This window comes from Ictidomys tridecemlineatus, chromosome 8 (assembly GCF_052094955.1).
Source record: "Ictidomys tridecemlineatus isolate mIctTri1 chromosome 8, mIctTri1.hap1, whole genome shotgun sequence".
Classification (NCBI taxonomy): domain Eukaryota; kingdom Metazoa; phylum Chordata; class Mammalia; order Rodentia; family Sciuridae; genus Ictidomys; species Ictidomys tridecemlineatus.
Genome location: NC_135484.1, coordinates 3212912 through 3226880, shown reverse-complemented (window position 1 = coordinate 3226880; position 13969 = coordinate 3212912). Strand labels below are relative to the sequence as shown.

The following is a 13969-nucleotide window of genomic DNA, read 5'->3' as shown; positions in this document are numbered from 1 at the left end:
CAGGGATTGAGTCTCAGACCAGGGGAAACAGGAACTGAATCATGAAGGAATCTTGGGGCCCCTTGAAAGGAGCCTCTGTTGATTCATGTATTTAAGAAGTGGCAAGCTTCACGACGGGCCGGATGGCTGGACTAGTCTCCAGACACAGGGTGGAGGCAAAAAAGAGTTCTGCATACAGAGTGGCTGCTGCTTGTGGTCCAGCCCCAGCCCAGGGGCCCATGGACACAAAGGGAGACGCTGTGGGGCTCCAGCACTTGGGGTGCATCCACCTGCCCAGGACAGGACCCTGGTGGGCAGTGTGCCCCGGGGTGGGCTGCTCTGCTGGCTGTTTTGCAAGCTCTTGTGTGCATGCAGGCCCTGTGTGGGTTCAGTGCCCTTAGATGGACAGAGCAGGGTGCCCATGCCCTCAGCAGGAGCCCAGGCTCAGTGGCCCAGGCGCAGGGGGGAGCAGTGAGCCCAGTGCAGGGGACAGCTGAGAAGGAACAGGTTGGCAACGTGCACTGGGTGGTCCTGTGGGGTTGGGTACCTGTGGGACTTGTGTTGGGTGTGTGTGCGACCGGGCTGAGGGTGCTCTCCTTCACACTCAGTAGCCGGAGGCATAGAGACAAGCGGATCACAAATACTTCTGGGATAAGCTGTCAACGTTTTGCACGGATGAAAATCAGGATTTTAAAATGTTTAATTGTAAGATCAGAAATATTCACTCTAGAGCCGCAACCGGCCCATGGATCCCAAAACCAGCCAACAGAAGCTCCGTGTGTGTCAGATGAGCGTCACCTAAATTTTAGCCAATGTTGTGTTTGTGGATTTCTCCCCAAATGTCCCTTTAGCAGATTCCAAGAGAACTGTGGGGGAAGGGCAGGGAGCTGCCCCGAAAAGACCAAGCTCCCCTGAGGGTGAAGGGACCTGGGGAGGACTAACAGAGTCCAGGAGAACAAAGAGCAGGAGGGGTGGGAGGGGAGAGAGGGACACAAACAGGCAGCACACAGACGTGCACACGCACGCGAGCATGCCCCCACTCACACTCCTACGCATGCACACACGCACAGACTCACGTGCACATGCTGACCCTCCTCCTCGGCGAGGGGCCAGGTGGCTTTAGTCACTGTGCCCAGCAGACCTGACGAGGGGGAAAGTCTACTTGGTGCCCACAGTTTCAGAGGTCTCAGTTCTAAGTTGGCCCACTCCGTTGCTCTGGGCCCGAGGGGAGGGAGAGCATCACTGCAGAAGGGTGTGGGGCAGGAAGGCAGCTCAGACACGGCAGCCAGGAGCAGAGAGAGCTCTGCTCACCAGGGACAAAGTGCAAACCCCAAAGGCCCAGCCCAGGGGCCCACCTCCTCCCTGCCCACGGTCACCACCCAGGCGGTCCCTATCAGGGGGCAGTGCAAGATGGGTCACAGCCCTCAGCAGCCATCAGTTCACCTCTAAACTTTCTTGCACTGCCCCAGTGGGTCCATATTAGTGGGTGAATCTTGTGATTAACTTTCAAAGTCTAATTCTTTCACCTGTAAGCTTCATGGTCTCACATGTGTGCTTTTGGGGGACGCCTCATTTCTAAACTATAGTATGTGAATTTGATCTTCAGAGGAAAAGGATATAAGCCTACTCGCTCAAGAGGAAGCAGAGCAAATGGGCTCACTCTAAACAGGGGGACCTTCCTCCTGGGCTCTGTGGCAGAGCCTCCTAGCTGCCCAGCATCTCTTCCTGGTGGAGTCCTCTGGTTGCTACTGCAGGTCCCTCCCTCCGGGCAGCTCCCAATCCTGTTCTCTCCTGCCAGTTGGGTCTCCCTTTCTTCTCCACACCAGGACTGGAGTTCAAGGTCATGACAGACACAGGCTTATTCCCTGGGAAGGTCTCCCCTTAGCCACAGTCTGGGAGTCCAGCATTATACACCTGGGATAAACAAGGACAACAACAGGTTCTTGCAGAAAGACTTGGGGTATTGCTGAAGGCTTGGAGCAGGCTGTCCCGTGTCAACTGCACAAAGCCTGGGTGTGCAGCTCCAAGCTGGACCCTGCTGCAGCAGAAGAGACTGAGCCCAGCAGGGCCCTGGGGTCCTCTGGAGTTTACTAATAGTGAGTCATTTCTGATGCTTTGGCATGGAGCCCTGAGTCTGCAGAACTGCAAAATTCACAAGTTATTAATTAGTCATTGACTTGGTTTGTGAATTCTTAATGTGACAGCTTTTTTGGCATTCTTCTCTTCTCTGACTCTGCAGGGCAGAACAGAGGAGGCTCGGGATGGACTCAAGCCACCTGGATGGCCCAGGAGGGGGTCCCGAAACTGAGAGGCCACCTCATCTTCTAATAGGGAGGTAGAGGCAACAGTCCCAGCTACTGTGAGCAGTTTCCAGGGCGGGGCCTGAGAAAAGGGCGGGGACAGCAAGGCTGGCTTTGGGGAGTTTTAGGGGATGAGATTCGCTTAGAGGACCAAGGTGTCCCCCTCTAAGAAGGAGCAGAGGGCCACCCCAGGAGCAGCAGGGAGGGTCCAGACAGAACCCTGTCACGGGGAGGGGAGGGACAGAGGTCCTGGAGAGGGTTGGGCATCTGGAAAGAGCTCTGCGAACCAAAGTCTCTCCGATTTGGTCACTTCCCTTGATTTTCAAACAATTCCATTTTAAAATCATGGTGAGATGTACACTCCACGGAATCAGCCGTTTTAGCCACGTGGAGAGTTTTGCTCTCAGCAGTAGCTGTGCTCAGGGAGTTGTGCCATTGGCACGGCTCCTCCCAGAACTCTCCTCCCCTGCAAAACAAGCTCTGTCCCTCTCCACAGCCCCCCGACACCCCCACCCCACCCCCACCCCACCCCCACTCCTAGAGCCACCTCTGTTTCTGTGAACGCACCTCCTCCAGGCACTTCCCACAAGTGCAGCCCCACCACACACATCTTCCTAATGCCTGGCGATTCACTGGGTGGTTCTCAGTGGGCGTCTGTGATGTAGTGAGTGTCAGAATTCCCCTGCTTGTGTGAGTGTGTGAGTGTGTGTGCTGGGATGGAGCCCAGGGCTTCATACATGAGAAACAAGCTCTCTACCACTCAGCCAATCCCCAGCCCACAATTTTCTCCTTCTTAAGAAAGAAAAATATCCCATTGTGTATGTATATGTCCACTGAGGGCCATTCTGCTCTTGGCTATCGTGGGTAGTACTGCTGCCTACGTAGCCCACAGGTGCCTTTTCTAGCACCCCTCCCTTTCTTTTTCTTTTCTTATATATATTTTTTTGTTTCAAGTGTACTTTATTTCTTCAAGATGCCATATTTAGTAGGTACACAGTGCTTTTGCTTGATATCAATTCTGAGTTGGTTTGGAAATTCAGTATTACATTGCTGGCACGATTACGGATTTCTCCATTCCTTTGGGGTGACTCTGCCAAAAGAGGACAGGTCTCTTTCTCTTCCAGTTTGTGTTGCTGGGTATGTCCAAACAGCAATACAGAAAATGGCTCCACAGGCTAATACAGCATTACCGTATTTGTCATGGACATCAGGAACGGGCTTCTGGTGGCTCTGCCTTGCCATTGTTGGCTGAATGCTTTGAACTTGGAGACGACTCAGTGCATTTTTGGCCAAGGAAAACATCGTGGAACTGCAGAGAGATTTACAGCAACTGCAGCTGCTGTTTTAAGGCAAACTCGCTCCAGGTACCTTCCCCTCCATTTCTTTTGGGTGCATTTACTCTAAGTTGGATCTTTTGAGGGACCACCACTCTATTCCCTACAGAGGCTGCAGCAGTGTGGGAGGGTTCACACTTTTCCAAATCCTCATCAGTTCTTGCTATTGTTTGTTCATTTATTTATTTGTTTGGGTAATAACCATCCTAATGGGTGAGGGGTCTCATTGTGGTTTTGATTTGCATTTCCCAGATGATTAGTGGTGCTGAGCATCTTCTCCCTGGCTATCTGCATCTCTTCTTTAAAGCAGGGGCTACTGAAGTCCTTTGTCTCTATTTGAAGCAGCTTGGGTTTGCTTTTTAGTTGTTGCATTATAGGGATTCTTTATATAGTCTGAGTCTCAATCCTTTATCAGACGTATGATTCGCTAACACTTTCTCCCATTTGGGGTGCTTTTCATTCAGTTGCTTATGTTCTTTGAAGCACAAATGTTTTTAATTTTGATGAAGTACACCTTATCTGTTTTCTTTCTCTTTGTTGTTTGTGCTTTTGGTGTCATATCAGAAATCATTGCTAACTCCAATGTCAGAAAGCTTGTCTTCTATAGTTTATTCTGAGTTTTAGCTCTTCTTTTTAAGACTTGTGTCCACTTTGAGGTTTTTTTTTTTTTTTTTTAAATGGGCTTGCCTGCCATCCTTGTAAAGGGATGATACTAATCTCCTCTGTATGGTTCTAATTTTAGTAAAGATATGGCAACTGCAAGCATTGAAAGAAAACACTTAAAAGAACTGGATTACCATAAAAAATAGGATACACTGTCCCCCATCCCCAGAAGAAGCAATCCCCAGAAGAAATGCACCCATTTTATAAATCTGGTTCATAAAACTGAAACAGAGAGTCTGTACTCACAACTATGCACCCAGGAGGGTGGAAAGGAGGCTCTGGTTGGGACACGAGAGTAAACCCGTGAGGCTGTGAGGTGTCATTGCCCCCTCCTCCTGTCCACCTCCTGGGGGGAGATCCACGCTTCACTCCAATCCCAGCCTGGCCTCTTATAAGAGAGAGGAGAGCTTTTATGGAGAAACTGAACTGTTCCAAAAGAAAAATCTGTAGTTACTGACATCTGGGGCTGGAGTGGAGTCACCTCTCCACGCAATGATTGGGTAGCAGGCTCGCCAGGCAATGCCCGAGCACCCTCCACTCCTCACCAGGCTCCCAAGCTGCCCTTTGGCATCTCCTTCGAGTGGGAAGGATGGTGAAGGACAAGAAGAGTCCAGGGGGGCTTCCGACACAGAAGACCGAGGCCTAATAATACACAGGAGAAGGAGACTTGGGATTCACCACCCAGGAAAGAAAGAGTCCTCAGCCATGGTGTTCTCAGAGGAACAAGGAAAGGCACTGCATTTCTAGCAAATAAAAAATCACACCATAAAAGGCACAACCGGAGGACAATGGAGAGCTTCTGGAATCACAGATAGAATGCTAAAAAGTTTAAAAATTAGTAGAGTTTGAGGGACAAAAATGAAGAAATCCTTCATCAAACAGAAGAAAAATTACAAAAGAGGAAAGATAAGAAGACATGAGAATTAATTCAGCACAGAAAATAAAAAGTAAGTGAGAAGAAGAGACGGTCACAGACCTACTCCGGGGACAGGACCCAGAACTAAAGCACATGGATCTCCAGGCGGAATGGCATATCACAGGCTCAGGGCAGAGTCAGACCTTGACCCTGACACTGTGGAGTTAACTATCGTCAGGGGCCAGAAAAGAGGCCGAGAACCCCAGAGAGGGAGAGGGGACTCTTACAATGGAATTGGACAGAATGGCACCTGCTTCTCAAGATGCTCAGGGACAGTGGGGCTAAGGGACAGAGCTCAGAGGCAACATGAGTTCCACCTAGAACTTGTGCTCATCCACACGGAAGGTTTCTCGCCTCCCAGCAGCCGGTGTCTGAAGCCAGAAGTTGGCGTGCACTGCAGAGACAGCGGCCGAGGGAAGCAAGCGAGCAGGACAAGCCGGAGAGGGAAGGGACTGCCAGAAGCTGGGCGGCAGGAGGCCCAGGGCCGCAGGTGAGCCAAGGTGCAGCCTGGCAGGGGGAGCAGAACGGAGGGTGTCGGACAGCTGCTCCCAGGGTTGGGGCTGCAGGAGCTTCAGAGAGTGCTCAGAGCAGTGTGGAGACTGTGGGCTCGCTCTGCGGGAGCTGGGGGGAATACCAATAGGCCTGGCTGGAAAACCAGACACAGTAAAGCAGGGCTACATTAATCTCAAGGAAAGTTAAAATTGTTTAAGGGAAAACAATGGAATCTGATACCCCATTTGGCTCAAGAATGAGGAATGTTTACATTAATGCAAATGCTGTGGCCTCTGCCAATTGATGGGGTCGCCACACTGAACCATGGGGCGTGTGCAGGACTTCAGTCCTCTGTTCTGACAGAAACAATTATGACATCTAAAAGACAAAGAAGTCCGGCTGGAGCTGTGGCTCAGAGGTAGAGCGCTCGCCTAGCATGCATGAGGCACTGGGTTTGATCCTCAACACTACATAGAAATAAAATAAAGATATTGCATCCACTAAAAAATGAATATCTAAAAAAAAAAAGACCAAGAAGTCACCAAGAAATAGTCATATAATTTATAACCCAGAAAGAAGGAAATGATGGTTGGAAAGCGTAGAAACAGAGGCAGAGGCTCAGAATGTCTCCATCTTGGGTGCAAGAGAAAGACAGGGCCAGGATGGGAGGGAAGAGCTGGTATCTTCATCTAGGCACGTCAGCATGGCTTGGCTTTTAAAAATGGTCTTATCATGCTTTTGGGGCATTTAGGGCTCAGCTCTGCTCTTTTGAATTTCAACATGCCCTACTCTCAAGGGCACTGCTAGTGGAGCAAAGCCCCAGTGTGCAAGTCAGAGGAAGATGCTCCTGCTTTGGGCAGAAGCAGCCCAGGCCAGCACACGCCTTCCTGGGAGCTAAATGGGCAGGTTTCAGCCCCCTGGCCACGTTGACTGGGCCCAGAGTGCAAGGTGCAGCTCACGGGAGCCTTCTCCAGTGCTGTGGACTAAGAGGAGGAGAGGAGCAAGAAGAAGAAGCAAGAGAATCAGGACCAAGAGAAGCCATCTAGAATTCTCCTAGGATCAAGTGTCAAATCATAAAATGTCCTGAGAAATTTTTTCCAAATTTTGGTATGAGTGTGAACACCTGAAAAATATATATAACAGCTGACATGAATACCAATCTAATGCCCTGAGAAACATTCTCAAATAATCCAGGATTTGACTAATAGACACTTATCGTTAGGAAAGAAGGCACAGCTAGGTATTTTAGGCACTCTTAATTTAATATGAAGCAGTGCTGTGACGAGATTGCTCGGAGGTAGAGAGTGCTAATGCGATTTTAGATGAACGAATGCAAGTCCAGTCTCCAAACATGACAGATGGTCCTGGCCACGGAGGCAGTGTGATCCTCAGTTCCGGGTCCTGGGAGTCAGAGGAGGTCCACAGTGTCCACAGGTTGGGAAGTCATCTTAAGTAAGAAAGACTCTCAGACATGGCAAAGAAAGGCACACTGAGAGGGTGTGTGGAGAGCTTTCTGCAAATGGTCTCAGGCATTAAGAGCATCATACAGAACAACCATGTGTTAGAACTTTCTTAAATGGAGAGGGTTAAATAGAGATTGAAGCAATATAAACAAGGATTTACAAAATCAAATTGAGTGGTTAAAAAATAAAATGTGTAACTTAGTACCATTGGGGTTAAAACTGGCCCCTGTGGGTCGGGACAAGAATGCAGATTATCCAGGCCTTCTGGGCCTCGGCAAAGACCAATTTCCAGCGTGAAGTGTTTATGATTTAAGGCATTTATCACTTCCTGAACCTTGAGCTGTGAAATTACACTTCAAAAAATATTCAATTTGGGTATTTGGTGAGGAATTATTTCATTTCCAATCCAATTCATTACTTCTTAACTTGAAAACACTGTGTTGCTTTTTATTTGCTTCAAGGAAAATGGTATTTTGGGGGCTGTAGTTAAGCCCCTAGAGAATGCTGGGAAAGACAGGAGACTTGAACTGCCTCCCTGCTCGGGGGATGTCCTGCCTCCAACTTCCTGTCAAGACTCTGAGTGCCATTTACAGCCCGTGACATCACAAGTGGTTCCAGACTCCATCAGGGCCCACGGTGCATGAAAAAGCAATCGAATCCAGATGCTTTTTCTGGGAAACAGTTCCTCCGCAGGGAAAGTAAACAGAACGAGAAGGATACCCACTGACTTCCCCCGTGACGTTCATTCACAAACCAGGGACCTTGGTGTCTCTGCATTCAGCAAGTGCTCAGTTCCCACATGCAGACAGACAGCCTGTACGAACATTACCCATCTCACAGATGGGTGCTCTCCTTCTTTTAATTAATTCGATGATTGTAACATTTTCAATGATGCAAAGTGCATGCAGTCTAAAAAAGATATCGATAAAGAAATTGAGACTAACACCATGTCCTTGGCTGCATTCACTATGATCTGGGCAAAATAGAAGGCAGGTAGGTACTCTCCGAATGCAAATTCTGCCCCACACGTGTATAAGCACGACACATGGTTTATATGCCCAATTTTACCTCATACTCACGGTAGAACATTACCAGATAAAATAAGATACTTGTATAGCCTGGTACTGACGTGTAGGTACGTTTACACAAAGTTCAGTGTCTTTACTTTTACTGAGCATGTGAAAATATCAGACTTAATGCTGTTGTCCTTTTCTGGATAAAACAGCATAAAGATCTATAGATTTTAATAAACCCCATATTAAAATTTGTACCCAAAGTATGGATTTTGCATCTAGGAGCTTAATTTGAACTGTTTTTGCTTGAATTCAACATAATAAGAAATCCTATCCTATTCATAACCATCAACCTTTGAACCCACCATCATAAGTGCCCTGTGCTTTACAAACGGGCTTTGGCCTCCGGCCTCTGGTCACTGACAGCCCAGTTGGGGCAGAGTCACATAGCTTTCATGAAAGAAGAGCAGATTATGTCAAAGCCAAGGTGGTGATGGTCACGTAGCCACATGGACCTCAGATGGTGGGGGTATAGAGCAGACAGTCAAAAGCTGCAGAACTCTGACCTGAATCAAAATTCAAATTCTGAGGTTTCCTTTCGATGATCCCTAGCAATTTGCTTTTGCTTTTTTTCCATAGGGTGGGGAAGCACATGCTGTCACATATGCTGCAGAACAGCAAGGTCCTGTGGTCCTGTTTCCCATGAAATTCCACCAGCTCACACCTGAGACAGACAGGAAGTGGCAACATTGGAGTTCCCACTCCTGTCTGTCACCATGGGGAGCCTGTGCCAGGCTGTGTGAATCCTGAACCTTGCAGGGCACAAAACAGAGCATGGTTTGCCATGGCCGCTAGCAATTATGTACTTAAATTCTGCACTTCATGAACAGGAGGAAAATGAATACTAGTCAACCCCTTCCAGGGAAGTGAGTGGGTACAAAATTTCAACTACCTCATTTTGAGTTCTTGTTTCTGACTGGTTGCTGCCAACTGGTTTCCCAAATATTAAATCCAGTTTTGAAGATATGTGGATAAACAAGGAATAAAATAAAGGTTTGATTATTCTTAATTCTCCCTTGAAAGTAAATCTAAATTTTATTCCAATAACATCCCCCTGAGCAATCAATGCTGAGAAAAATGAACAGAATATTTCACTCAAAAGCCCAGCAGTAAGTTACGAGAGCTGTTCTAGAATCAGAGTCCTTAGGATGGCCCTCGTGTGCTACAGTTTAGAGTGTGCAGTGGGCAGCTCATCAAAATTAAGAGGACGCACGTTGGTCAGTGGTACCACAGGTGGACCAGGCAGGGTGCACACTGAGCAGATCTCAGGCCATAGGTTTACTGTGCCAAGTTGGAGAGCTCATTAAACTCAGAATCAAGGTGTTAGAGTTGGAAAAGATGGTAGAAGTTCCATAGGCTAATCTCAGGGCTCAGAGTTTTCATTTATGGAATGAGGTTTTAAAATCTCTCCTACTCTCCTCAGGCTGTCAAGACTAAGGAGGTTGCCCTCCAGGAGAAAACGCAGCAAGAAGATCAGCAGAGTTACACAAAAGTGAAACCCGCTGTTCCTCCTATTACCGTTATCGTGACAGACCCACAGGCAGACGGGGAGACTTCAGGAGTGACCAGGTAAAAGTCAGGCTTGCCATTCTGTCTTACCCCAAACCAGAAGGGCTACTTTCTGATATCCTGTGGGCTCTGCGGGTCACTGGGTCTTTGAATGTGCCAAATGTATTTTCAAAGTCCCTTTACCACATCTGCCTTCTAATGCTCACAAGAGTCATTAATGAAAGTCTGCTCACGTTTCCTCCTCTACTGGGAAAGGCTGCAATGAGTTTGCTGATGTGGCCAGTGACCACGTGGAGGGAAAATCAAACGGGAGCCCCAGGAGGCCTTCCAGCAGGGAAGCACCTGCAAGTCCTGCTGCTGTCTGCGACCCTGCTCCCAGGTTGTCTCTCCCCTGCCCCAGAAGCAGTTCCCTCGTGGCAGCACAGACAGAGACAGTGGCCATGTGGTTGACTTGGTTTCCTCCTCCTGAGCAGTCTCAGAATTGGGGGGCCCATGGAGACAGAGGGGAGGAGCTGGACCTAGTGGGCCTGGTTTTCAAGGCTGTCTCTGGGGCCCCTTCTCCTGAAATGTGCATTGCTTTTGCCCTGGCCAGAAACCTCGCCATTTTTATCCCCCCTTCCAGTGCACCTCTGTCTTCTCCTCCGTCTCATTCTTCTGTTGCTTTCCACAAAGACACATTCTCTGTTTGTGGGGCATTTCCAGTTTTTCACCCCCAACTCCACGCCATCCTCTGCAAACATGCCACCTGACAGCTGAAGGAGCCCGCTTGGGCTTGGTGGCTCTGACGGGCTACCCACAGGGGGCAGAGGGGTAGAGCAGTTGGCCCAGCCCTTCTTGAGGGGCATATGCTGGGTGCTAATGGAGCTGACGCCTCTGCACGTCCACAGGTGTGTGCTCTGTGGTGTTGCTGTGTACACACCAGCGAGGACGGGAGCGAGAGGCGCATCCTTGGTAGGATGAGTTAAGGGGACTTGGAGGAGCAAAGCCAGCCTTTCCACCGGAACACTCATTTCCTGACTGTCCCAGTCTTGGAAGAAGTGGGGAGGAAGAAGGAGAACCAGTAGCCCCCTCTTTAGAGCAAGTGAATAAAGAATTGAGAAGCATTTTACAGAATTTGAAAAGCACCGACGTTGAGGAAAAAATGTAACGAGGAAAGATTTTAAAGTTTTCCTTGGGAAAAGAATGGCTCTGGGTAGTTTTATGGTGCTGCAGTTTGGATCTTGTCTCCCAAAGATTCATGTTCTAAAGACCTGCTTCCTAACCCCAGAGGCTAGTGGGAGGTGGTGGCACCTCTCAGAGGTGGGACTATTGGGAGGTCTTTGGGGGACTTGCCCTTTAGGGGATACTGGACCTCGGCTCCCCCTGAGAGTGTTTGTTATAATAATGGAAAACTGACGGACACACATGGAAGTCTTCAGAATTTTACATTAGTAATAAGCATAGCTGGTCCTACCAGTAAGCAAAATAGATGACTAATCCCATGATATAATTTTAAACAACGTCAGCAAAACCTGCCAGGAAGAGCTTTGGTGCCGAGCTCAAGGGCCGGGTGGGAGCAGAGCCGTGACGCAGATGTCAGCTCCCTGCAGCCGATAAGCACCATGTTGGAATGGTCTCTGCGGGTTCCTCTGTCGGGGCAGGAGGGCTGCCCATGGCTGGCTCCCACACAGCACCGGAAACCAGCTTCCCTGGGAGACCTGACGCTCACCACACTGGGGGCCCTGGATGACACAGGATGTCCTGTGCTCTCTTCCACAGGCAATTTTGGCTACCAGGGGCAAAGAGCTTTGATTTCCCTTTGGGAGAGGCTCTTCCTCACACCTGTGACCAAACTGGAGATCACAGAGAGGCCTGAATGTGTCCAAACAAAACAGAGAGCAACCCAGGGGACAGACAGGCCAGAGTGGCTGCAATCTAGCGCAAAGCCACCGTCACTTCCAATGGAGGGCTCTTGCATGGGCCTGGGAAGAAAGAGTGTGTTGCACACATGTGTGTCCCCACCGTCCTGCTGCTCTGGGCAACGTGCCCTCTGCTCTGTCCCTGATGGGCTGCTGTTCATGGAGATGACCACACAAGAAACAGCATGGGTTGGCTTCAGACAGTGGCTCTGGCCCATGGGTGTCCTGTCTCAGGATGAGAGCCTTCTCCAGAGGCCTGCTGTTTTCTCCCAGCACCTTGCACACTGGGGTTGGGGCCACCCTGCACTGCACCTGGTGCCACGGTCCTAACTCAGGAGCCTCCATCAGAGTCCAGCGTGCAGAGCCCGTCAGAGGAATCAGACCGCCACCAGCAAACGGTGGGCTCAGACCTGCCAGGACGAGGTGCCTGCGCCTAGTCTTGCTTCTCTTTGAAGAGTGTTCAGGGTTGGGGGGATCACTAAAAGAAAGGTGACCCCAGATGACATGGAGCGCAGGAGAGGTCTCAGGAAGTGGGTGACTCACAGGTATTTCCCTGAGGCTGACGCCACCGTGGGCTACTCAAGAACTGGAGATGTCCGCAGGCGAGGAAGACGGCCAGGGGAGCGTAGATTACTAAAAAGTGGATAAATCCTGTGTGTTCCTGTCCAGTGACTTGATTCATGGAGAGGAAAATTCCTAGTGTGCTTGTCTGTTTAATGAAACATCACTCGAATAACCCGTGAAAATGAGAAGCGAGGACTTCTAATTTTGCCCAGCTGCTTTTCATCGTAGACTGCCGAAAGGGACCAAAATTCAATGCTGTTTTGCAAGTTTGAAAAATGAGATGAAGGGGAAGGAAAAGGGGAAATGGGTTCAAATCATTTTTTTTTTTCCTCAGAAAGAAAACTGGGTCTTGGTTCTTAGTAGAAAACTAGGGGAAAATCCAACAGTCCAAAGCCCTTCCCGTCCCCCACTGTTCAGGTGAAGTGAGAGTGGCCAGGGGCAGCCCAGGAATCCCACCGTGCCCCTGCTCTGTGATGCCCGGCCTGAAGTTAAAGCTGTCCAGGGCAGAGCCGGCTGCACTCTCACCACCTCCCTGGTCCTGTGTGGAAGCAGCACACTCTGGGTCCGGCTGCTCTTTGCCGCCACCCTCCAAGCAACTTCTGATGCAAAGCAGGGACCACCAGACCCTGTGCCGCGCTGCCCGCCCGGAGACCTGCTCCTGAGCCAGCTCCCACACTCCCCTTCCACTGCACCCTCGGGGCACGGCGCTGGCCAGACTCAAACACTGGCTTTCCTGCTTCCATTTGGAGTTTGCCAGAAAGAATGCGCATGTTGAGAAATGGGCCATTGAAAGAGAAAGAATCCACCCGCAATTCCAACCTACAGTTCACCATGCAGAACTGGCCCCCGGAGATGGTAACATGAGAGTGACCACAAACACGTCAGAAGGGTGGGGAGGTCAAGAAGGGACGGTGAGGGTGACGACATGTTTAGGCAAACACGCCTTTGAAGCCATCTGAAATATAGGTGAGGCCCAAGGAAACAGGAAACAGCCGGACGCAGTCCAACAGCAGACACCACATGGCATGGGCTGTGGCCCTGGCTCTTCTGAGATGCCATTCATTGGCTGATTACGTTATGTAAGAGCTACAGGTATTTAATGTGAGATTGAACTAATTAAGAAGAGATTAGTAAAAATTGATAGAATTCCCACCTTCCTGGGAAACTTGATTGTTTCCCAGTGAAATTGAATATCAGTCTCTTTCATCTAGAAATATCCCCAAAACATATCAGAGACTTTTCACTTGATTTCATCCTATTGCTTACATGCTGAACAGAAAAAAGAAAAGATAAACATTTCTGGGTAAATTACTTGAAGTCACCTTCTCAGATTTGGAGGGTTGGAAGTCTGGTTTTGAAAAGCTCCTCCTGGGAACAGGTAACTGTAGTGACAAAATCATAAATAAGCACTACCTTTCCTTACCACTAGGAGGCAGCAGCCAAAAACTCACCTAACTTGGGCACCAGGTGAGTTACCTGTGGGCCCAGCCACATGGATCCAAGTTCTGGTGGATCCGTGCATCGGTGAGTGTGGATCAGATATCACCTTGGGTATTTTAAATCCATATACTTGGCCCACAGGAGTACTTACTTTGGAGGTGAGACTTTTTAAAAATTTTTGGAAGAGCGAGTATTGAGAGTCCTTGGATCTGTTATCAAATAAACCGTGGCTGCTGTGGATTACTAGGCAGACAAGAAAACCACCCAGGCTATTCTAAAGGGCAGAATCAGAGGACTGTAGACGTCTCGGTGACAGTGCCACCTGGAAAACAATGGGG

At 49.2% G+C, this 13969-nt stretch overlaps 1 protein-coding gene and 1 pseudogene across 3 annotated transcripts in view; both read right to left on the bottom strand.

The window, feature by feature from the left end:
* The window catches only part of Pde10a (phosphodiesterase 10A), a 508658-nt gene that overhangs the window by 306109 nt on the left and 188580 nt on the right, over nt 1-13969 (bottom strand). The gene's annotated exons all lie outside the window — the stretch shown is intronic.
* LOC120889201 (cytochrome c oxidase subunit 7B, mitochondrial pseudogene) lies at nt 2855-6791 on the bottom strand (annotated as a pseudogene).